At 37.4% G+C, this 26,433-nt stretch overlaps 1 protein-coding gene and 1 long non-coding RNA gene across 2 annotated transcripts in view; one reads left to right on the top strand and one right to left on the bottom strand.

The window, feature by feature from the left end:
• Positions 1 to 26,433, top strand: part of nalcn (sodium leak channel, non-selective) — an 898,297-nt gene that overhangs the window by 606,962 nt on the left and 264,902 nt on the right. The gene's annotated exons all lie outside the window — the stretch shown is intronic.
• On the bottom strand, positions 20,474 to 23,394 carry LOC127527418 (uncharacterized). The gene is made up of 3 exons (XR_007934735.1): positions 22,770 to 23,394; positions 22,356 to 22,735; positions 20,474 to 22,324 (listed from the first exon to the last, which is right to left on the bottom strand). It is a non-coding gene; the product is annotated as an uncharacterized LOC127527418 (long non-coding RNA).

Genomic DNA, 26,433 nt, shown 5'->3' with positions numbered 1-26,433 from the left:
TTTTCAATGTTACTCTTGGCAACATAGAGATAAACAGGCAAGAGTTATAATTAAATTCTGTTTTTTAGTTACACAATAGTAATTGTTTCATGTATAAAATAAACTTTCAGCTTTCACATAGAGAGAATAGAAAAGCTAATTAAGTAAAGAGAACAAATTTAACTTTGCATATAATTTAAGGAATTTTGTGCATCCAGGAAGTAGAGAATTGTTAAAGCATGAATTTTTCACTTATGCATAAAATTAATAGTTATCCAAATGACATTTGCTAACCTTAGCTTTTGTTTTAATAGAAGAAATTGTTTAAAGATATTCATATATCTATCTTAGAATAAGCAAGACAAAAAGAACAGTGGGAGCAAAATAACAAACGTTATAATTTTGTACTAGGGTTGCACCGTTGCTATTGACAGTATCTCGTGAGTACAAGAACTTGAATTTATATTTCTGTTAACCGCAGCCTGTATGGAGTTTATGCATTCTTATCTATATGTATTTCCCTGGTATTCTGATTATCTATCATATTCTAAGTAAATGAATGCTAGAATGATTTATGACTAAAGATTCCCCATTAAGTGAGTGTTAGTGTATGGATGTTGCCATGATCTTCTTCTTTTTCTTTTGGCTGCTCCTGTTAGGGGTTACCACAGCGGATCATCTTTTTCCAAATCTTCCTGCCTTCTGCATCTTGCTCTGTTACACCCATCACCTGCATGTCCTCTCTCACCACATCCATAAACCTTCTCTTAGGCCTTCCTGCTTTCTTCTTGACTGGCAGCTCTATCTTTAACATCCTTTCCCAATATACCCAGCATCCCTCCTCTACACGTGTCCAAACCAACACATTCTAGCCATCTCCCAACCCTCCAACCTGAGCTGACTCTCTAATGTACTCATTCCTAATCCTGTCCATCCTCATTATATCCAATGCAAATCTTGGCATCTTTAACTCTGCCACCTCCAGTCACCTCTGTCTCCTTCAGATTGACTCTTCTGCTTAGGGTACAATCTACCTGTGTGCATTTTCCTCCACTTTTGTACATCACCCTATGTTCATCCCTCTTCTTAAAATATGTATTCACCACAGCCAAGCACATCCTTTTCGCAAAATCCACTATCATTTGACCTTCTTCATTCCTGTCCTTGACTCTATACCTGCCCATCACCTTCTCATCTCTTCTGTTCCCTTCACCAACATATCCATTGAAATCCACTCCAATTACCACTTTCTGTCCCTTGTGCACACTTTCCATCACTTAATCCAAATCACTCCAGAAATCTTTTTTTCTCATCCATCAAACACCCAACTTGTGGTACATATGCATTAACAACATTCATCATCACAACTTCAATTTCCAGCTTCATAATCATTACTTTGTCTGACACTTTTTTCACCTCCAAAACACTCTTGACATACTATTCATTTATAGTAATCCCTACCCCATTTCTCCTCCAATCCACACCATGATAGAATAATTTGAATCCACCTCCGATCCACCTGGCTATACTCCCCATCCATTTAGACTCTTGCCTGCACAATATATCAACCTTCCTTGTCTCCATCATATCAGCTAACTGTCTTCCCTTACCAGTCGTACTGTCAACATTCAAAGTTCCTGCCCTCAGTTCCACTCTCTTTACCTTCCTCTTCTCCTCCTGCCTCCGGACACGTCTCCCTCCTCTTCTTCTCCTTCTTCGACCAACAGTAGCCCAATTTCCACCAGCACCCTGTTGGCTAACAGTACTGGACCGATCCAGTATGGAAATTTGTATTGTTGTCTGTATAATGATCTAGCAAAATTTTACACTGAATGCCCTTCTTGACGTAACCCTCCACATTTATCCGGGCTTGGGACCGGCACAAAGAAACACCTGTGCCTGGGATGGATGTTGCTATGATGCACTATTTTAATGCCCATATATCATTCCTGCTTTGCATCTAATGTGGGGTAGGATCTGACTCTTCATGACTCAGTCATGGACTAAGAAGATCAAGCAAATTAACATATTTCACACTTTGTACTGTATATCTTGTCCATTATATCATTGTATTTTAGTAGATGAACAAAGAAGACAGCACACACAAATGTTGTTGTTGAGTTTCTTCATAGATGGCCTTAGATATCCCTTCATAAAATGATGCAGCTGTTTTTATATAAATTGCCAGAGCAAAGCAAACCACTGAAGTCACAGGCCTAGTATTGAGCTGGTGAAAGAACTGAAATTCCACAAATCAACCTAGCAGGGAAGATGGGCAGGTAATGCAAGGCATAGCTCATGCTGCCGAGTAAACTATTTTGGTATTTTTTATTTTTTGATTATTTTTTAATATTTTTCTGTTTTAATGTTTGTGTTCATTTCTGTTATTAGATATGTTAGTTTTGATTCTGTATTTACTGGTATTAGGTCTATCTACTTGTTATAAATATTAATTTAGTTTGTAATTTGTCTTGTTAGTTTCCTTGCTGCTAGTATGTTGAGTCAAAGGGAATGAAAGTTTTTTGGTTCCACTATCTCTTTTTTGAGATTTTGGACGCTAACAGTATATATCACAGTATAGACCTAAAAAGCTAAAACTATGTAAAATGAAGTCCTTCTGATTTATTGAGATGGCTTGTGGTTTGAATCTACTGCAATACACGTGGAGTAATTGGTGAGGTGTGCACTGTGAAAAGCTGGAATTTGGTGTGATGGTGCTGTGCTGGACAGTGGAGGCTGAGTAGACAGCTTAGCTGGTGTTACCAGGAAGTGTGCTGTTTGCAGTGCTTAGCAGCAGAACCTGTGTCACCAAAACCTGCAATCTTCTATTAGCACAGGCCGACAAGCAACTGTTTTGAGTGGTGTTGTAATCCAGGCATAATGGGATCTTGGCAAGGTACTGGCAGTTACCACAATGCAAATCTGTGAACTGAGGTGGCTTGTGGTGTGAGCTCACAGTAATACATCATATTATATACTGCAGCTATATTATAAAATAGAGGGCTGCACACATTTACAGGAGCCCTAGCCTTCTTGGAAAATAAAGGAACAAAAGTTTAGAATTTCTTGTTTATGACTCTGTGTGGTGAAGTACATCAGAGGTCTTGGTGGTTCCTGGGTTTTTAAATAAAAACAATGTGGCTTAAGCTACATGAATGTGGGTGCATGCACTAACATAGTCATGCAGCCCCAGACAGTTTAATCAGAAAATTGGCTAATCATGTTTGCACATGAATGCATGATCAGTTCATCTGGTTTCCTGATTGACATTGCATGGGTCATTAGGCTAAAACCTGCACCCACAAAAATATAAAAGGTGACTAAGTAGAGAAAGAAAAAAGTTATTAAGAAAGAAGGACAGTGAGCGAGAACAAAGGAAGAGAAAACCAAGAGAGAAGGTTCATGAAGAAAAGGAGTACATATCTATAGCATGATCCATTGCTGTTGATGGGAAGCAAGTTGATTGGGAAGAGGCCCAGTTGGGAGTAAATGGAATGGCACTCCAAGGGTGGTAAGCAGGAGCAGTGGAAAGGCTTGGATTGGCATTAAGTATTAAATACAAGGCGTCATTATTTATAATGACAAAAATACAGCCAAATCTTTATTTATAGATGTAGCATTTACTCTTCACACATGAAATGGATGTTGTATAGGTTTTCCTTTAGCTGCACAACCTTTGGGCAAACAGCACCTTGTTACTACATAATTTTCAAATTGGTCTCACTTAATGTTCCTCTATTTAAAATAATTTTTAAGTATGCTGTCTCTTCAATTTTGTGAAACCAAATACTTAAATAACCTTTCTGCATTGTTTGCAAAAAGTAAATCTGTCCAGTCTCTGAAATTTGTAATCAATTTTTAAATGATGTATTTCAGTTGCACGCTTTACTACACTCTACATACTATACTATGATTCAGCTTTCATTGCGGTGTACTTTAGATTGTGCACTAGCCAAGACACTGAAAATGTTACATTGCATTTTTATTTGTACAGAAATATTTCCAAAACTGTTATGATCCTTCCATTGTTTCTGAGTCCTTAATTGGTTTAGTTCCATTCAAATTACAGTTACAAATTACTACAGTGAGCTGTAGTCTGTATTCATTTGACTCTCCATGAACCAAATGGAGTATCTTAGGTTTATGTTAATAACATACAGTGGAGTTTTTGTATTAAGGGCAGGCAGGACACTACCTCAGGAGATGGCTCTGTTGCAATAAAATCAGTGGTTAACCACCTCAGAATTTCTTAAGATGTTTATATCAATCTCAGCTTAGCCACTATAATCAAATTTTCCAATTTTCTGAACACAAAATGCAATTACTTACCTAGAAAAATATTTGTTTTTCGGTTACTTCAAATTTACTTTGTACCTAGCACCAGTAGCCTGTTTATGGGTTGCTTGAGCAGACCTTTTGATCCTGTAGCTTTTTAGGTAGACCTTTGATGAAGTACGCATATGTGCAACTGGAACTATTCAATTCTATATTGAGATATGAAGACTACAGCCATGTTAAGCAACCCACTGGTTTATTTTTTGTCACTCAATTTAAAGAGTTGCAGATTTGCACGTCATTCTGCTCTGGTGTAGTTGTCCTCCTTATCATGAATTTGACTACTTATGTACAATATAATCTGGTACTTTTCCCAATAAACAATAATTGAAAATGTATGATTATTAAACTTACCTTTCCACTTTTGGTGTTGAGAATTTGATGTTGATGTTGAGATGTCTTTTAATACTGTTTTAGATAGTTGTACTATATGACAAATGATAGATTTTCATTTATATTTGATTATTTTTATTGCATTATTTGGCTGACAATATATAGTGAAACACAGTGTCTCTCCCTCATGCACGGTTAACTGGACGTTATTGTCTCCCTCAGCCATCTGCCAGTGGCACTGCCACCACTCGGATCTTCCACAGCTTTTTTCATGTGGCTCCAGTGATTTTTCTCTGCCAAAACATATATGTTGCAGTGTATGTTATCACGATCTGGCATTTATTTAGATTTTTTTACAGATTCTCCTTGGCCTCTAAAAAAAACTGAAACTTATTTTGGGGTGTTTTAAAGATGAAGGAATCTGATCATCACATAGATTTTTGAATTAGGCACATTTTTAATGGAGATAAAAATTAATCATGTTCTCATATGGCATCATCTTGTTTTTGTTATGGGAGCCTCTGTTTTGTGCCTTGTGTTTACTGGGTTGCCAGGAGGTTGCTAACAAGTAGGACAATGAGGAGTGTGTGACTCATGATGTTATTATTGCAACAATGTAAATGTCAGCATCATATACTTTCAGGTTGTTCAAGTTTGTGGCTATTTTGTGAATACCTAGTACTGTTTGAGCATTTAAAATAGAGATCTCTGGTTCTGAACTCAGCCATTTTTTAATGCTAGTTATCTGGGCTTGAGAAAACACTACATAACATTAGGGTAGATGTAAATATGTTGTGCACCTTTTCGACGGTCGTAATATGTACATACATCCAGAAAAGCAACAGGATGTTGGGTTGGGTTGCAGGAATGAAAAAGTGGGTATCCAGTTCTTTATTGGTACCTTAAGGGGGGGTGCAGGGTAAATACGTCAGACCTTTTATTCCTCCAGGATATCCAAGGTGCAGTAATATCTGAGTAGTCTATGGATGAGTCTAGTTTGACATTTTCACCCTTCTGTTACAAGGCTGTTCCTAGCAACCCAAAAAACTACCTACGGACAGCACAACAATGGCAGACCAGTACCAGACAGCATGTCATAAACTTAACACATTCATCATTGAAATATCTTGGAGGGATTTTTTTTTTCAAACCAGGAAGGGAATGAGAAAGGCCACTGCTAAAATATTAATAATACACTTCAATGATTATTATATATGAATTATTTTCTTCTGACATCATCAACTGGTTAAGAAGGTGAAGGCCTGACCATTTTTATAGTAATGAAAACAGCTTAACAATTTAAGTTTAGTATTACAGAATATACCTTTTACTTTAGAAAAAATGCTGTGAGTCTGAGCACATGGCAAGGGATAGCACAGGTGGTGCATCAGTAATGAAGGAGAAACATTAATATTCTACCGGGAAATAATTACATTTTTTAACATGTTTGATCTTTCTCAAGTGCAGCAAAGCTCATGTAGCATTAATGCTGTGCAAATTTACTTACTTCCCTCATTTGCATTTTGTTCCTTAGCAGAAACCCAGAAAACTGGTAAACATATAATTGCAATTTACCTGTATCCTCTATCCTCTCTAATGAGTAGAGTGATGTCCCAGCTGGCATGGACCCCATTTCTTTACCTGGTGAGAGATCGGTATAACAGATGGTCAGAAAGGGATCTGTGATATTCCCTGTCCTGGCTCGAAGGCCAGAATAATAGATGGATGACTGAAATGGAGAGGCATTCTGACCGGGATGGTTAGCAGTCCCTTTCCCTGTTGAGAGGCCAGCGGAATTGAGGGACAATGGGAGGCTTCCTGCCATGCTCAGGTTGTCACTCCATCCTTGGGGTGGCAGAATCCCTTATGATGATCTCCTGTATAAATGCCTGCAGGAGAAACATGGGAGTTGTGGTTCCATGGGGCTGCCCTGTTGGATTCAATTGGGGCCACCAGTGAAAGCTGTTGGTAGAATATTCAGATTGTAGAATAGTTCTGCCTGACCTGGAAGTGCTTTGGCACTAGAAGCACTCCCAGGTTGGGTGTAAGAGGGAGCTCTGCACTTTGCCCAGTGTTGGAGTCAGGAGAGGAGAAGGACAACACTCACCTGGGAGAAGTCCAGCAGAAAGAAAAAGAAAGTTAATTCCATGTCAATTCATCACACTTTTTAACCTTAACAGATTTTAATGAAACTTATACAGATTTGGTCATATGAGCAGCCCATCGAACTGAAATTGCACATGTCTTGGATCACTATTAAGAGAGATTCAAGCTAGCAAAGTTTTTGGGGAATTATGACTTTGAGTGGCTATATCTCCCTACATATAAGTTGCACAGAAATGGTTCTCATATTGTTTTAAAGCTCTATATTTTGTGAAGTTACTATGCTATGCCTAAAGTGAAACATTACCACATTATGAGTGATTATAATATTAAAAACGGAATAGCGATAAAACCTATACTTTAAAATTGGTCAATTTTTTGGTAAAGCTAGCTTATAATGTTAAGAACATATCCCCCCCCCATCCTTGTGACCACACCTGTTTAGTTACCAGATTCCTCTGATACAAATATGAGAGGGTGTGTGGATTATTGGTTAGCTGATGTGATTCATAAGTTTTTATTTTTTTATATTTTCACATTTTCTGCAATAATACCAATATTAAAAGCACACCCATATTTTAGTGCTTGTAAACACTGCTCATGTATACAGTATGACAACTCCAAAGAAATTCAAAAAGGCTGAAGAGACCCACTCAGATTATATTGTCTACATTATCAGTACAACTAAAAATTAAAACAGAAAAAAGAGACTACATCATTTGACAAAAACCACTAACCACAAACTCTAAAAATTTATACTGAAACCAGACATACTGTACATTACTGACAACATCACTGACAACTCTGCTATTATTTACAAACAAGACTTTAAAATGTTTTTTTCTTACCTGGAGTTGCTAGGCTGGTTGTTTTCTGTCTAAAGGCCCCAAATTTTGTTCACTGCAATGTGTTTAAAAAGTGTTTGAAGACTGTCTTGCCTGGTGAATTTCTGCCTGACTGATATTAGTTGATGGGTTTTCTAACCTAGGAACTGTAACTAGGTTGTATTTTGTTCACTTATGATAATCAATTTTTACTATTGTCCTGTGACTCCTGTTTCCCAAACACTCCCTAGACTGATGTTTACTTGAAAATGTTGACCTTTTTTGTAGGTTGCTTTGGATTAAAGCATCTGCTAAGGAAATACATGTAAATGTATTCAAATGGGGGCAAAGCTTTTGAATTGAAGACATACCTCACCTTCCTTCATTGGTCAACAGCACTGTCTTCAATATTATATATTAAAATATTTTATAAATGTTATTAAATATATATTAAATAATTAGTTATTATGTACTATATTTAGTATTATAATATTTGTCTGCATGTTGTTGTTTAGGAACAAATACTTTTTTAAAGAGGTAAGCAAAGGGAAAGATGGATCAGGAGATAAAGTTACTGTATAGTCAAAGAACAATGCAAGGATGAAAATCAGGAAATCAGTTCCAACATGCATCTAAGCCAAATCTGTAAACCAGTCAAAGTCAGAAAACAGGGCATGATATTCTTAAACCAGATTTACTTTAGAAAGCACAAGCAAAATAAAGGGTTTGAGATGTATTCACAATCATGGATGAAGATTCTGTTATGATGTTGGCTTAAATAGAATTGTGCTAGTGAGGGCATGTAAAGCAAATTCTCAGGGAGTGTATCCTAACAACTCGGACCTGTGTCCAAGTAAATGGCACCCAAATGGCTGCTTCCATGGGAAAACCAAAATGGCATTTCAGGGATTATAAAACATAATGATATAACAAAACAGTGGCTGTAAACGTAGGTTTTTCATAGAAAATGACGTATCATTACATTTCCTGTAATTTATACCCAAAATAAGAAAAATGTATTCAGAACAAAAGAAATTAAAAAAAAGCAAAAGCTAACCTAATAGTTACATTGATCACATTGTCTCACTACAGGAGAAACAGAAATGGTACATACTGCATTTATATGTATTCTCTGACTGCTAGTTTTTCCATAACTCTACACCAATTTAAGGAAATTGTTACATGGCATATTTTATAGAGCCTCTAATAAAAAAGTATCACACAAATCATACCTATAGAGGCATTGGTGACAAGAAGAAAACAATTTTGGTTTATTTAATATGTCTTATTTTGTATCTTGTAAGCTGTACTACTGTATAATGATAATTAAATATTCATGGCTTTTTCAAACTGCATGACATTTAGTCACAGCTGTTTGCTACTTTCTAGTTTCTACTTCTATTTAAATGTTTCTTTTATGGAAACATACTATAAATTACTTTATACTGCACAGACTATCTTAGGAAATGTTTACAAAAAATTAACTGGAAGAGAAAAGTAATGGTAGAAATTATAAAGAAGTACCCTTTATTGCCACTCTTGTATTTCAATACATCCTGCCTTATTAGAGTCCTTCTTCTATTATTTGATCCCCTTCTATTATTCAAATGCTGCTGTCCTCAGTGGTAGCCTATTATACTTAACATTCTCTCTAATAATGAATTGCACTTCATTTATTTGTAGGTACTAACTTGTTATTCAAAATGCCATTTATGAATGTGACTTTTTGCCCTTATTAAATAGTGTGATATTGGCGCTTGGTTGGTGCCGACCCGACACAGACTGACAATGGAGGCACGGGTAAAATAAACAAAAGATTTATTTTTTCTTCACCTTTGGAGCACGTCTTCCCCGTGAACACCACAGGTACAACACAGTCCTCAAAACACACACAAAGAAAAATCACCCCAAATCACACTCTTTGTCTTCCACTCCTCCCAGGGCAGCTTCATCTTCATCCTCATCCTTATCCTCATCCTCATCCTCATCCTCCTCCTCCTCCTCCTCCCGACTCTAGTGCCCTGAATAGTGGCTGCAGGCTCCTCTTATAGCCCACCCAGAAGTGCTGCAGGTGCTCGTTGACCTACTGCTGACTGCACTTCCGTGTGTGGCTGCGCTCCCGTCCAGACAGGCTTGTTATGTCATGCAGCTCTATGCTGCTCCCCCTGGCGGACGCCACGGAGCCCAACTAAGATGAGCTCTGGTGTTTAATGAAAGTGGCCCCGACGCAACCCAGGGGGGCTGCCAACAAAGGTTCCGAGGGACGTAGCGTGGCTCCCATGGCTGCTCCCCCGGATCTAGTGACAAAGGGGTGTCCCGGGCATGGGCCCTGGCCATCCGCCACAATAGATAAAAGACATGTTTGTATTTGTTGGAAAACCAGGAGAACTTATTATAACTGACAAAGCTCTGGTTCTGTATTTAGGTCTTATCATTTTCTGTTCTGTATGTTTTTCAGTTTATAAAGCTGATTGTCAGTTCTCACCATCGCGTGGCCGTATTTTTAAGACATTTTATATTTTAAGATAGTAACTAAATATAAATAAAAAATCAATTCCATCCATTTTCCCTACTTTCATAATCCAATAAAGGTTTGCCTGTGGCTGAATCCCATCCCAGGAACGTCACAAGCAAATTAGATCCCTACCCTGCATAGTCTGAGTGGAGTGGTGGCTCTGAGGCTAGGGACCTGCACCAGCAATTGGAATGTTGCTGGTTTGTATCCCATAAACACCAGAAGTGACTCTACTCTGTTGGGCTCTTTGAGCAAGGCCCTTAACTTGCAATTGCTCCATCCTGGGTATGATGTTAACTTGCATTCTGCCCTGCAAGCAGGTTCTCCAACTTGTAATGCAAACTTGGGGGTTGGTGGCAGGATTGGCACTCCAGTCTAGCCACTGTGAAAAAAAACTTTCACTGTTCCACTCCATTTAAACTAGTGTGGTAATGAGGTGTCACCTGTTGCACAGCCACACTCAGGCCCTATTCCGGGATCCTGAAGTAGTTCGTCATGTGGTGGGTGTGGCAATATGCCATATCAGCACATGCTGTCAACATGCATAGTAAATTTAAACTATTTGAAAGTCAACAATTTAATTTTCAATTAAAGGATTTACATACTAGAATTATATTAGTTCCTTCACAGTCTCCTTAGTTTTGAAATTTCATTCTTCATAATTTTCTTATACTTTATCTCAGTATGCACCTATAAATCATATGGATTGTTGACTTAAAAGGGGCAAGAACGAATTGTGGGACCTTCAAGAATTTTAAAGTGTTTAATAATTTTTTCTTCTTTTACCTGAGAACAGCTTAAAAAGAAATAAATTATGTGTGAATTTTCATTATTTTGGTGGTAATTTCCAATAATATAAGTAGTGAAAAACTAGCAACTGTTCCATATTTAGTATATTATGACCACCAGAGAGCACTCTCCAACTCAAGATATAAGACCCTGTATTCAGATATGTTACTGGGTTTCAAGGAAGTTTCTTTTCTGGAACACATAATATGAAACAATAACTGGTCTTATGGTATCCTAACCCATGCAAAAGTGCTGTCTGTTTTGGATTCAGTGGATATAAGAAAGTCCCAACAAGAAATCACAGAAGGATTTTGGATCTCCCTGCCCTTCATGATCCATTGCTAGCCTGCAATGTCGCAAATAGAATTCTGTTAGTTTTTATTTGAAATGGGAATAACTGTGGATGTGAGAGGTGTTTTGAGTCACTGGAACTGGAAATTCTCTGATCTGGAGGGATAAAAGCTGACACACAAACACTGGTGAATCTGCCTTCTTGGTATCTCATCCATCCATCCATTATCCAACCCGCTATATCCCAACAACAGAGTCACAGGGGTCTGCTGGAGCCAATCCCAGCCAACACAGGGCGCAAGGCAGGAAACAAACCCTGGGCAGGGCGCCTGCCCAGCGTAGGGCACACACACACACACACACACACACACACCAAGCACGCACTAGGGACAATTTAGAATCACCAATGCACCTAACCTGCATGTCTTTGGATTGTGGGAGGAAACCAGAGCACCCGGAGGAAACCCACACAGACACAGGGAGAACATGCAAACTCCATGCAGGTAGGACCTGGGAAGCGAACCCAGGTCTCCTAACTGCGAGGCAGCAGTGCTACCCACTGCGCCACTGTGCTGTCCCTCTTGGTATCTCCTTGTCACTTTAATTTTTTTTTTTATTCAGTTTTATTCAATGTTTCTACTCACGCTGAATTAGTTGCACCTTATAGTCCATGATGTCAAAGCCGCGCTGAAAAAAACAGAGACATAGGTAGATATATTTGGAATAATTCATTTTATGAGCTGTGTAGTAAATTTCAGAAAACATTGTGGCACTGATGCAACATTATTCATATTATTCATATTCATTCGCATACCTTCATGTGATTGTAATCAGGGACCACGTTTTTTTTTTTTTCCCAATCTTGCCCAATCTCCACATTTTGGTGTATGGTGTTGTTTCTTTTGTACTCTAGGACATGCAGAGGAAAGAATAGTACAGCGAGGTCAGTTGCGCCCTATATGCAATCATCAAATTTAAATGTTAACAGTTCCCACACACCCAAGGACCGTCCTTCCTACATTTACGACATGTGTACCTGCTGCAATGTACACACCTCTCTCTATGCTGTGGTTCCTATTACATTGAAGGGGCACCTGATACTGAGCTTGCTTTCCTGGGTGATGCGGCGGTCTTAGTACAGAAGCTTGTTGATGTTGCATCCTCTTTTCTTTTTCCATCGCCCTTTCTTGTAAGAAGCGATGTCGAAGCTCCTCTGCAAAGTGAGCCAAGAACACTCTTCTTTTCTCAGAGGACCCTGTGTATGCCTTGTACAGTACATGTGCATTCATCGCCGCCAGGTCAAGCATGTTGTAGAACACAGTAATCGGCCACTTGCGTGTTCCTGCTTGCATTGAATAAGCTCACACCTTCTGGTCCATGATGTCAACACACCACTGGGGAAAAAAGAAAGAGACAAATATATGTGACATTTTGCAGAAATCATTTTATGACCTGAATAGTACCAATCAGAAAACATCATCGCACTAATGCAATATTATTTGAAAACGAACAGCATCAGATCGGGTGTAAATTTACGGTACTTGTAAAAGTTTGCTTTTTTTTCAGTTTTATTCTCTCAGTCACGTTCACACTCTCCCTCCCCCCTCCTGATCTGTAATTCTGTAAGCTTAGAACGCTGATTCTTCACAACTTTTAAGGAACTTTGAAATATCTTCGTAGTTCATGTTTAATTATTCCATCCATCTATCCATCCAGGGTCGCGCCAGTCAAAGCAAGCATAAAGCGCGAGGCAGGAACAATTCCTGTACAGGGCGCCAGCTCATTGCTTCCGCTGTCCACCATGTCCACACATTTAATTATTAACAGTATACATTATTTAAATGAAGTTAAAAATGTATCTGTACTAGGGGGCTTTGCCCCCTGCTCGTTTTGCTCGCCAACACCCGTGTTTGGTTTTCCGGATTCACACTTTTAATATTCGGCATTATTATGACAATCGAATCTTTTTAGCAAATACGGGGTATATGGTACAATCATTGAATTATCGATCATCACAATTTTTCCATTTTTCTTTCCACAATAATTGTGTTGTTCATGACGATTATCTCTTTGGCGATAATCTGGAAAGCCAGCCTTAGTCATATCTGTTGTTTGAACGAAAGCTTTTGGAAATTTTTTTAAACACTTTCTTTCTTTTGAGTCCCAACATGCTGAATCTTTTAAATGAGATCTGTGAGACGTGTTTAATGACTTTGTACCATAATTCAGGATAGGTTTCTCTGTTTGGAATTTCAGCACAGACAAAACAATCTCTGCATCATCAGCAGTTAATAATTTTTTTTGCAAAGTAACCAATAAATGCATGTGCGGTAAACCCCATTTTTGAAATTCGATTGTGTAAATGTATGACTGAACATCGTTTCGAGTTCTTTCAATAAAATTAAGACTTTCTTATAAAACAATCTAATTACGAAGTCAGAATATCCTGAGCCGATGTAGTTCATTTTTGCTTGATTCGATGTAATAAAGAAGAGATGATTAGCTTTGACTTTTACATACACATTAATAATGTAATGTTGCGTTAGATGTTGAGATGACAAAAGTGGATTAAATACATTGGAACATATTGCTAATTTTACCCCGAAATATTGTGTTGGTGTTATTCGTTATTCTGAATTCGTGTGTTTCATATTGTATCACCATCCTGTTTCTCCATCTGGGAAAAGCAAAGGAAGAGTAATGGATCGGAATGTGGTGAATTATTACACAGAAATGTTGATTCATGTTTTGCTTTTGGATAAACACGAATATCTACTCTGTTTTTGATATCTCCGTCTTTCATAACTATTATCACTGATAATTTGTCACATGTTGCTTTATTATACAGTATATGCGTGCATTGTCTTTCTGATTCATATAGAAATCCAAGAAAACTTCTTTGTACGTGTTTTGCACATACATTTCGTGTAAAGTGCGATACTTTTGGACGTCTGGATTTGTATCTAGTATGTATTGGCTGTATAATTTTTAATATGTCCAATCGTTTAACTGTTTCAATTCTATGTTGCATCGCTTCTCCGTGATCATAAATATACACCTGACTGAATTGTGATTTCTTCGAAATTAAACTTGTCGTTGCTTTAATTGTTGCTGGACCACAGATTCTCATAGCATATGGTCCATTCTTGTGTAAATCTACGTTTGAGCATTGAATGATGCGAATGTGAAAAGATTATTGTAGACTCGGTTATTTTGCTTGTAGTGTTTGTGGATTTCACTTTCCCCAAACATCAAATCTTTTAATTCTCTTGGATACGCCTCCTGATTGTGTATAAACACTACTTTTCCCTGATGGCAACACGAATTAGACGATCTACAAGTCTCTGACTTAAACTTTAAAGCCTTACAATATTTACATACTTCTGACATATCACCTATTTCCATATATTCGATCTCTATTCGCCTTTCCGTTATTTCTCCAAGTAATAATTTCTCTTTGTTTGCTCTAATGTGATCTTTGCTTTTGCTTTCATAATCTCTAACCTGTTCTGCATGTGTATCGCGCCAACATTTTTGAACGTCTTTATGATGTTCTACTTTGTCTTTTACTCTGTGTCTTTTATTTCTGAGCCCAATTGGACCTGCTTTTTTTTCAATTCCACTTGTTCCGGGCTGATTATTACTTTCCTTATTTTCTGAATTTGCACATAGATTATTCTGTTTCTTTTTTGCATTTTTTTTCTCTCCAACGCTTTTGGGTCTCTTTTCTCCGTGCCGTTCTTTCTTCTTCGATTATTCATTGACGTTTCATCTATAACATATTGTCCTTATACGCTTTATATGTACTGAGAGCCCTGGATTACACAACTGAGTGTTTTGCTGCCCGTGGTCTTTATTTGATATTGGTTGTAAGTAGAATGTATCTTATAACAACAACAACAACATTTATTTATATAGCACATTTTCATACAAAAAATGTAGCTCAAAGTGCTTTACATAATGAAGAAAAGAAAAATAAAAGACAAAGTAAGAAATTAAAATAAGACACATTAATTAACCTAGAATAAGAGTAAGGTCCGATGGCCAGGGAGGACAGAATCCCATATTCTACGTCCCCGCAAGACGGTCCTGGGTCAATCTCTTGACACCAAGCCTCATGTTTAAAGTCCCCATGAGACACTCCGTGGCCAATCTCTTTTGTTTCGCGGGTCTTTAAAGTGTCTTCCATGAAGATCACGTCTCGTCTCCCTAGTCTTTCCCTCCCAGGATTTTTTTTTTATAATAGAGAGATAATGTAAAAAATACAGTATACTTTACTGCATTTCATCGTAAAAAAGGTATCAAGAGCTCCAAGATATCATTTGGAAATCTAAATCAACTAAGAAGCCAATCGTCATCATCTACAAATATGCGTTCTCTTCTGTTGAATTGAATTGAATTCCTTTCTTGTTATTGACTGGTACAATGAGATTCAATATGCAAATCATCCATAAATGTATTTTCCTATAAAATGATAAAAAAACAACAACGGTAATAATAATATTAATAATAATAATACGATATAAAACAATGAAAAATATACAATATGAAAGCATAAGTGGCTCAGATCGTGCAATATTACAACTGTAATACAAGTTTACAGTGTGGTAATTGTACTTATAAGTACAAACAGTTCTACCTGGAGCACTTGATGAACTGATTAAGTGTGTTTATTGTTCTTGGGATGAAACTGTTTCTGAACCGCAAGGTCCCTACAGGAAACGCTCTTAAGTGTTTGCCAAATGGGTGAAATTCAAATAGACATGGCTGAGGCAGCGTGTGCTAGAAGCTGTATCCGGATAATTCTCTCTGCTCTTGACACAAGCTGCCGTAGACCTTTCTGATCAGCTGCTGTACAACTGTGATTCCACACTCAGATTTAGTGGGTTAAATTACACTAAGTGGTGCATTGAGAGTAACAACACTAAAGCAGCTATGGTATTTGGAATAGTTTAGCCATTCTGTGCACCATTATATGGTTACAGGTTGATTACAATCAGATGCCTAAAACTAAAAAATTTATATGTGATTAATTTCAATGTATTTGATAAAGCCGCGTCAGGGATGCAAATCTAAAAATAAAGGGAAACCACACAGGAAGAGTAGCACTGCTTTGACGCTGGGTGCCGTCAGTTTGCAAAACCAAGTTGAAAACTTGCGTACGCAATGGTTTGAACTGGCGTTAGAATGTGCATGGCTATACACCAAGTTTAGATTTTATACATCGCAATGTGAGCGTGGAAACGGGCGTACACAACATTTTTGTGCATATGCACCATTTATACATGAGGCCCCAGGTGATCCTGAGCCTGCAATGGACTTGCTTGGCTATTCGAAGAAGTTGCTGGAGAGTCTCAAGGCTGAGATCCAGGATCCAGGATTTGCAGCATCAGTATAGGGAGTAAGGCAGCTAAGATAGTGCTACCTCTGCAGCTCCACCAATTTTTCTAAGTCTGCAAAAATCCATTTGCTTAGGAGCATGGATACTGGCAGAGTTTGCAACTCAAGAAGTGAGCAAAAAGTGTAGCAGATCGAGTCGCATCTGACCCCAGGTGAGCAAGTGTGAAGAAAGGCCAGGGGCAAAACTGTGCAGGTAAAGGACGAGACAGATCACAGAGGCATTACAGAGAAGCAATGGGCAGAAAGTCTGACAAGTGGATGGTGCTGATAAGTTGTACTAGCCAGGTATGAGCCATCCATAGTACAAACTGTTATTTCATTATGCAAATAAGCAGCTTCACAGCCTGTGGCAGGAGTGCCTATAAAAGCCGCAAGCCTGCAATTTAACAAACAGGATTCCATCTAGTGCAACACTTTCTAAGGATAGTGAGCCACCTAAAGAAGTCATGTAAAGAGCAAAAACATCTATTGACATTGGCATTCACTGCAACTATTACAATATGAAAAAGCCAAATTAAATCCATTATGAGTCAAAGTTGTGCAACAATAAAATGTGAAAACTTACAAGAGGGTGAATACTTTTTATAGGCACTGTATTTTTGAATATCAATCTGTTTTATTTCTTACTTTATTTTCTATTAGATGGTCTGAGTACGTTATGTGTAACATCTATTGCTTCTTTTCTTTACAAGGCAATCGACTGTGACTGAACTTTTTATAGCATGTTTTACTAGCAAAGAGCTGCCTGAATTACACCCTGTGAAATGTTACTGAATCACTCTTGCAGAATCCAAGAAAATGAAGTGTCATTTTATAACTGATTATTAGGTGATATACTCTTGGATATTATACTATTTTAATTTTATATTATTTTATAATAACGAAGTTCTGTTTCTCATTTCAATGATGAGTTAATTGATAAACTGCTGAGTTTATCAATGCACAAGTTCACAATGTCAGAATACTAATCTCTGTATCTTTGTTGCTTTAGTATGCTTTTCAAACTATCAGACTTAAGCCCAATTTTACTTAACATATATCTGAAGACTGACTGTTTCCTGTCTATAGTTTAAAGACAGTAATAGTCGTTTCATGGCTTTTTCAATGTTATGATGACCTCCTGTTAACAGTTTGAGCCTACATCAATCCTGGCATGGCTTGTCTGCCGGTAAGCTAATTTGTATCATCACCTATCAAAATGTTATGATAAAATTCAGTACTGTTGAGTGTACCATATTGGAAGATGCATTGCTAATGACTTCCTCGCCTTGTTTTCATTCTTCAAGACACATGTCAATAGGTCAGTTGCATGAATTGTGGTATATAGGGTGCTGGTGTTACACAGACAAAGAAACAGAAAGAGAGAATAATATATTAAATATGGCCAATAGGCATTATTTAATTTAAATTATATTCACAATAATAATTTTGTTAAATTCGGTAAACCCTAAATGGTTAATGTGTTCTAAGCATTTTCTACTCTATGTTTTAGCAAATTTGATGGGTTATAGAGAGAGCAGGATGAGGGTGGTTACTGGTGCAGAATTTTTTACATTTTTTTTTTTTTTTTTTTTTTTTTTTGCTGACACAGAGTTAAGACAGCTGTTTCCAATCTCTGAGGAATGTTTAGACTGGCATATTGGCGTACTGGCAAAAGGAAATGTGTGATACAGACAGAATTTAAGGATTTTGTGCTAAAAGGCTTTATAAAAACTTAGAATATATTCAAATGTTGTAATAGTACAATTTGCACTCTTATAAGCTGATGTATATCTGAATATATAACTGATGTACCTATAATATACACACCCACAGAAAGTACTAATGGTACTAATGATGCTTAAACTAATACTAATAATTTTATTTTCTATTCATTTTTTAATGAAAATGCTTCTCTTCTCTTAGTCATGTCTATCACAAAATAGTAAAGCGATACTTTACAGTATGTCTATGGAATTGGTGTTCCCAGAGAAAATCCTGCACATTTTTATATTAGAACATTCAAGGTGTATTTAGTCAGTACTTGAAATATGATTAGAAACAAGACTCTGGATCTGCAAATCAGCAGTGTTAACCACTGTGCCACCTCTGTTGTAACTGATTTTCTATTCAAAAGGAAGTGTACCTAATACACTATATAATACAAGTATATTTAATTGATTGTTTTACAAACAGCTGGTATGTATTATTTGTCCTGTGATTCTACATCCTTATTTTTTAAGTTTCTGCTGCTGTATGCATTTGAATTTCCTCATGGGATTAATAAAGTTCTAATCTAATCTAATCTAATCTAATCTAATCTAATCTAATCTAATCTAATCTAATCTAAAATATAACTTCAAACAGCAGAGAATTGTGTTGTTGTGTATGGTGTGTTAGGCTGAGTGTGATTCCAATTTGAACCTTGTGAATAGCAGTGTGTGTTTATTGGGTTCCTACTATGGGCTGCTATTCCATCCTGGGTTAGTTTCTGCTCCAGCAGTGCTAACAGGATAGGTTCCGATGTTCTGATCATGATTTGGTTTAAATGAGTTTGAAAATAGTATAGTATGTTTTTGTCACTGTTGATAAGTTGTCTGTAGCAAAGAGGAAGGAGCAACTGGATTTTAAAACAAAATCCTACACATTTATATTCAGAATCCAAAACAGAGCAAGAAGAAATGGAGTCTGTTTAGATACCTGAAGAGATTTCAATTGCCTGGGCATACTTTAATTTCTCAAAAATATCATCTTTACTAGCCAATATTTAATTATACTGAAATTTCACCCAAGCCTAATTAGTATTTTTTGTGTATTTACTCAATCAAGTTCCCTTTCAAGTTCAAAATTAACATGGGCATGTAAAATAACTTGGTTTTTTTTCAAGTGTAATAGTATCTGTTCCTTGCCTGGTTTATTTAATGCTTATTTTCTCTTGATTAATTGGCTTTACTTATATTTTTCTTTAGTACTTTAAGGAGAGTTTTAATGATTTTTTTAATTTTAATTTCATTATTTACAAAACATATTTATTTCTACATTTAAAAAAAAATTAATTGGATTTAATATTCCTTACAAGGACCCTGTTGGTTAAGGTTATGTTTTTTCTAAATGCACTTTCTTGCTAGTCCTTGTCATACAATGAACGTGCATGTCAAAATGGATATATGAATAGTACAAGTGACAAAGTTAATTGAGTCTTTCTTTTTGGGGTAATATAAATATGTTGTAATTGACATAAACATTTGACAAGATACTGGCGTCATTAATAATAGTGTTTTCTAGGGCAAAATATAAATCATGCACAAATCTAGATAAAAGTCAGAAGCCTTTCATAAATATTTGTTATTTTGGTGCATTAGTCTCTTCTAGGGTCATAGCTTTTTGTTGGACAATTCCCTATGTTTAGCCTTTTCATAAAGTACAATTTATACTGTCTGGCTGTCAATACTCAAATTGAGGTTTTGTCTAAAAAATCTAACCTCAGGCTTCAAATGGGGACTAGAAATTAAAATAAATTTCACCCCCAAACTCAAGAAGCAAGACTCTGGCCTCTACAGGCCAAACAAAAGGTATAGGATTTTAATATCAAAAAAACAACTCAGAAATGACAAAGAAGATCCTTGAAATACTCTGACCCACAATAACACGAGCAATATTCCTTCAAATTTAAAAATATACTTGCAAAGAGGAATTCACAATAAAAGAATATGAGTGAAAAATTACTTCAAAAAGTTTTTACTAAAAAGCCAAACCAAACCAAAATCACTCCATATTCAGCGAGTAATCTGATAAACAAAAGCAAAAAGGAGTTGAAAATCAGAAAAATCCAATTAATACTTCAACCCCATTTCCAAAAAAGTTAGGACAGGATATAAAATGCAAATAAAAACAGAAAGCAGTGATTTGTAAATGTTCTTTACTCATATTTAATTTAAAACAGAAAAAAGAAAAATATATAAACTTTATACTAATCAACTTCACTTATTTTTTTAACTAAACTTCTTCTTTCAGTTGCTCCCATTTAGGGGTTGGCACAGAGGATCATCTGTCTCCATTTATCCCTGTCTTTGACTTAATTTTCTGCCACACTCACTGCCTTCATATCCTCCCTCACCACATCCATAAAGTTCCTCTTGGCCTTCCTCTTTTCCTTTCGCCTGGAGTTTCCATCCTCAACATTATTTTCCCTATGTACCAAACCATTTCAATCTAGCCCCTCTCACTTGGTCACCAAGCTGTCATACCTGAGTTATCTTTCTAATATACTCATTTCTAATCCTGTCTACCCTTATTACTCCAACATCTTTATCTTTGCCAGTTCCAGCTCCACCTATTGCCTTTTCATCAGTGCCACCATCTCCAAACCATACAATATAGCTTTTCTCACTAACATTTTATAGACCTTCCCTTTCACTCTTTCAGTTACTGTTCTGTCACAAATCACTCCTGCCACTCTTCTTCACCCAGTCCACCCTGTCTGCAGTGTCTTTTTCACCTCTCGGCCACACTCTCCACTGCTTTACAGTGTTGAACATAAGTATATAAATTTGTCTACCTTCACCGCCTCTGCTTCTTGCATTCGCACACTTCTAGCACCTTCCCTTTCAGTTATGAACATGTACTCTGTCTTACTCCTACTGAGTCTCATTCCCCTTCTCTCCTGTTCATAGCTCCACCTCTCCAGATTTGCCTCAACCTGCTGTCTACTCTCACTACAGATCATAGTGTCATCCACGATCATCATAGTCTATGGAGACTCCTATCTGACCACATCTGTCAACCTGTTCATCACCACTGCAACCATTAAAGAGCTCAGATCCGATCCTTGATGTAATCCCACTCTCAACTTGAATCAGTCTGTCATTTCTACCGCACTCCTCACCGCAGTCACACTGTTCTTATACATATCCTGCACCACCCTCACATACTTTTCTGCTACTCCCAACTTCCTCATATAGTACCATTACTCCTCTCTTGGCACCCTGTCATATGCTTTCTTCAAGTCCACAAACAAGCAATGTAATTCCTTCTGACCTTTTCTGTACTTCTCCATCAACACTTTCAAAGCAAACATTGCATCTATAGTACTCTTTCCTGGTATGAAACCATATTGCTGCTCACAGATTGCCACTTCTCCTCACAGCCTAGCATCCATCACTCTTTCCCATATCTTCATGGTGTGGCTAATCAGCTTTATACTCCAGTAGTTACTGCACCTGTGCACATCTCCCTTATTCTTGAAAGTTGATACTAAAATACTTACTTCTTCATCACTCCTCAGGCATCTACTCAACCTTCAAGATTTTATTAAAAAGCCTAGTTAGAAACTCTATTGCCATATCACCTAAACATCTCCATGCTTCCACTGGTATATTGTCCAGGCCAACTGCTTTTCCACTTTTTATCCTCTTTATAGCTTCCCTCACTTCAGCCTTGCTGATCCCCAGTACTTTGTAATTTGCTATCTCTACTTCATTCAACCTACATTCTCTCTCATTTTATATATTCATAAGCCCTTCAAAGTACTCCTTCCACCTTTTCAATACACTCTCCTTGCTTGTCAGCAAATTTCCATCTGCACCTATTAACACTCTGACCTGCAGCATGTCCTTCCTTGCTTGGTCGCTCTGTCTGGCCAATTGGTACAAGTGCTTTTCACCTTCCTTTGTGTTCATGTTCACATATAGATCGACATATGGCTTTTCCTTAGCCGTCACCACCTCTCTCTTCACTTTGCACAACATCTCTTTGTACACCTGTCTGCTTTTGTCAACTGTCTCTTTATCCCTTTCTTTTTCGCTAACCTTGTCCTCTTTATGCATTCCTGTAATTCTTCATTCCTCCACCAAGTCTCTTTGTCTTCCTTCCTCTGTCCAAATGTCACACGAAGCAGCTTCCTAGCACTCTCCCTTACCACTTCAGCTGTGGTGTTTAAGTCATCTTTAATGTCTTCATCACCACCAAGCACCTGACTTACTTCCTCTCTGAATTTCACACAGTAGTCTTCCTCTTCCAGCTTCCACTATCTGATCCTTGGTTCCATTCTCACTCTCTTCCTCTTTTTCACCTTGAAATTCATCCTACATATCAGCAATTGATGCTGTCTAGCTACACTATCCCCTCCAACCACCTTACACTCTCTAATCTCTTTCACATTGCATCTCCTACATAGGACATTGTCCACCTGTGTGCACCTTCTTTCCACTCTTATACGTCACCGTGTTCCTCTTCCTTCTTAAAATATGTTTTCACCACCACCGTTCCTATCCTTTTTTCAAAGTCAACCACCACTTGCCCTTAAACATTTCTCTCCTTAAAGCCATATCTTCCTATCACCTCCTCATCACCACTCTTCCCTTCGCCAACGTGCCCATTAAGATCCCCTCCGATCACCACTCTTGATTCTTTGGGTAAATTCTCCAACATTTCATCTAACTCACTCCAGAAATCTTCTTTCTTCTCCATCTCACATTGCACTTGTGGAGCATGTGCGATGATGACATTTAACATTACATCTTTGACTTTCAACTTTATGCTCATCACTCTGTCAGACATTCCCTTCACCTTAAAACACTCCGAACATCTTCCTTTAGAATTACCCTTACCCCATTTCTCTTCCTGTCCACACTATGGCAGAACAGTTTGCACACATCTCTGGTGCTTCTGGCCTTACTCCTTTTCCACTTGGTTTCCTGTACGCACAGTGCATCTACCTTTCTCCGCTCTGTCATATCAGCCAGCTGTCTCCCTTTACCAGTCATATTCCCAACATTCAAAGTTCTGATTCTGAACTCCACTCTCTTTCTCTTCCTTCTCTCCTATTGTCCTTGAACGTGCTTTCCCCCTGTTGTTTTCTTTCACCCACTGGACAGCAGAATTGGTAGTGGTCGTTATTAACCCAGGCTTCCACTGAGTCAGTATGAGCATTCTTTTTCTCATCCTCATGTTTGATATAGCACAGGTTTTATGCTGGATGACCTTCCTGATGGAACACTTCTCAATTCACCTGCACTTGAGTTCAGCACTCAAGGCTGCACTGGCTTGTGCAACCCCAGTGGCTGGGTTATATTTTGTTAAATAAACACACATTCTAAATGTGATGACCTGCAGCACATTCCAAAAAAAGCTGGGACAGGAATGTGTTTACCACTATGTCTTGACTCATCTTTGCTTGTAAAGGACATGGTATTTACTGAATGTTCCTTTATTAATCCCAAAGAAAAATTTAGATGAATCCAGAAGAAGAAATATCAAAAACAAAGATACAGTCTTATAGGACAAATAATAAAATCAATCAATAGATAGATAAGTAAATAAATACAAAATAAATAGATGTATTTTGTACAGAAATTACAAAAATGAATTTAAGGAATATAAACATTTAGTGCAGCATGGTGGCGCAGTGGTAGCGCTGCTGCCTCACAGTAAGGAGACCTGGGTTCGATTTCTGGGTCCTCCCTGCGATCAGTTTGCATGTTCTCTGCGTGGGTTTCTTCTGGGTGCTCCAGATTCCTCCCACAGTCCAAAGACATGAAGGTTAGGTGCATTGGTGATCCTAAATTGTCCCTAGTGTGGGTGTGTGTGTGCGTGCCCTGCGGTGGGCTGGCACCCTGCCTGGGATTTGTTCCTGCCTTGCGCCCTGTGCTGGCTGGGATTGGCTCCAGCAGACTCCTGTGACCCTGTGTTAGGATGTAACAGGTTGGATAATGACTGACTGACAAACATTTAGTTTTGGATGTCAGGAGGAAGCATTGAATACAGTCCAAACTTTTCTGAAAATGGAATTGTTGTACAAGAAAAATTCACAAAAGACAACAGAAGTCTTATTAATGCTGAAGTGAGATCCTACTCTGCTGGGCCCTTGAGCAAGACCCTTAACCTGTAATTGCTCCAGGGGTGCTGTACAAAAGCTGACCCTGCGCTCTGACCCCAAGGGGTATGCGAAAACTAACAAATTCCTAATACAAGAAATTGTATAAGGCGAAATAAAAAACAAAAACACAAAAAAAGTGCTGAGTTGCAATGGTTGCAGGCTTTTAAAGGTCTGGGGTGGTGCCGCAGGTACTGTATCATGGTGCCCCACCACCTTGGGCTCAAAATAAAGGGGACTAAGTACATAAGACAAATCTAGATAATTATATTTAAAAAAAACAACAAAAAGAATTCACATAAAAGAAAAAGATATCTGATCATGGGATGATATTCTGACTTTACCATAACAACACCACATTAGCCATCAAGGATTACCATGATGGCTCAGAATGGTGTTATCCATTAAAAATATGGAGAATGTTAAAAAAAAACAAAATAACACGAAATATATAATAATCTATCTGAACAAATTAAAACAACATTAATCTAATTCTAATGTGTTTTATGTATGGTTTGTTACTAAAGGTGAAGCTCATAATATGTTTAGAAAACGCATAAGATGGAAGAGCATGCAAATGCTACTCACTTTAAACCTACTGTAAATCCATATGCTGGTGCCATGTATGTTTAAAATTGAATGAAAATAAATACATAGCGAACTATACCATATTGTACAAACATTTTCCTATTTTGTGAAAGAAATATGTATGATAAATGAACACAACATGCCTTATATCTAGCGCACAGTACAGGTACCACATATTAATCCTCATAAATCATTTTAATTTTATATTATATTTATTTAATTAAGAGTAAGGCTGTTTATTTAGAAATTGGTATTGTCATGAACAATTAGATTTTTCCTTAAACAAGACTGAGAAGATCATTGTGTTTACTGCACACCAGAGGGTTTTATTATGGAAAATTAGGAAGAGCAGGCAGGATAAAATAGGGGTTCATACATAAGGGTCTAGATATCAGCAACCAAAATAAGTGGAAAATAAATCAGTTAAACCAAAACTCGATAATCATCAATGAGCAATTGTCAGCAAAAGAAGATTTCACAAGCTAAACAAATGGACTTACTTTTGAAATAATACTCAGTCAAAAAGAGCACAAAGCTTGGCCGTAAATAAGATGGCCACCTAAACCATGTTTTTTGTCCCTTCATACTGTATGTATGCAGGTCATGGCATTAGTGAAGTAGCCTCTTCTGTCATGGCAACAATAAAATCATCATATTTAACGTAATGCATAAACATGACAAATTTGAAAACAAAGGATAAAAATAAAAACTAAATGTTAAAACGTTTGTTTGACTGGTGCTTCATTTTCTGCACTTTGTGTGTAGGGTTTTGGGGTAGAAATTTTAAGGACTCTTAAATAAGGGTAGAGATCCTCCGTACCTCAGTAAATGAATGCTAGTGAATACAAGCGAATCCCTTTATCTGTGAGGTAATTATAAGAATCCTGTAAGTGCTTTGCAAGTTTTCATCTTTTCTGCTTTGCCCCTGCCCATGTATCTAGTTGTGTGTCTACAGTCAGAAGTCATGTGTCTTGGTAATCCCAGTGGTCTAAGGGGAGTCACTGTTTCTTATGATACATCAAGTGATGTTCTTTCACTTATCCAAAACACAAACCTAAAGAGTCATGCCAGCCTCATGTTTCTCAAAGAGCAGACATTGATATTCTTCTCCATACCCCATAGTCCCTCCCCTTGTACAGCTCTTTCTTATAGGATCAATCACATGTGGACAATACTCAAATAGGAACTATGCTAAATACATTGTATGTATATTTTATGCAATTAACAAACCCAAAAGCATTTAAAAAAACATGCAATTAATAGCATATTAACTATTCTAAGTTAATTTCAGACTAAATGATAAGTAAAGGAAGCCTGTTTTCATTTTTCACTGAACACTGTAATGTATTTTCTTATTTAATACTTTGTAATGTTATGTCTCATGTTTTGCACCTTGATTTTTCACTTGTTTAAGCCTTAATTAA

Source organism: Erpetoichthys calabaricus, chromosome 4 (assembly GCF_900747795.2).
Source record: "Erpetoichthys calabaricus chromosome 4, fErpCal1.3, whole genome shotgun sequence".
Taxonomy (NCBI): domain Eukaryota; kingdom Metazoa; phylum Chordata; class Cladistia; order Polypteriformes; family Polypteridae; genus Erpetoichthys; species Erpetoichthys calabaricus.
Note: the sequence above shows the minus strand (reverse complement) of the source record. Positions and strands in the feature narration are given on the sequence as shown.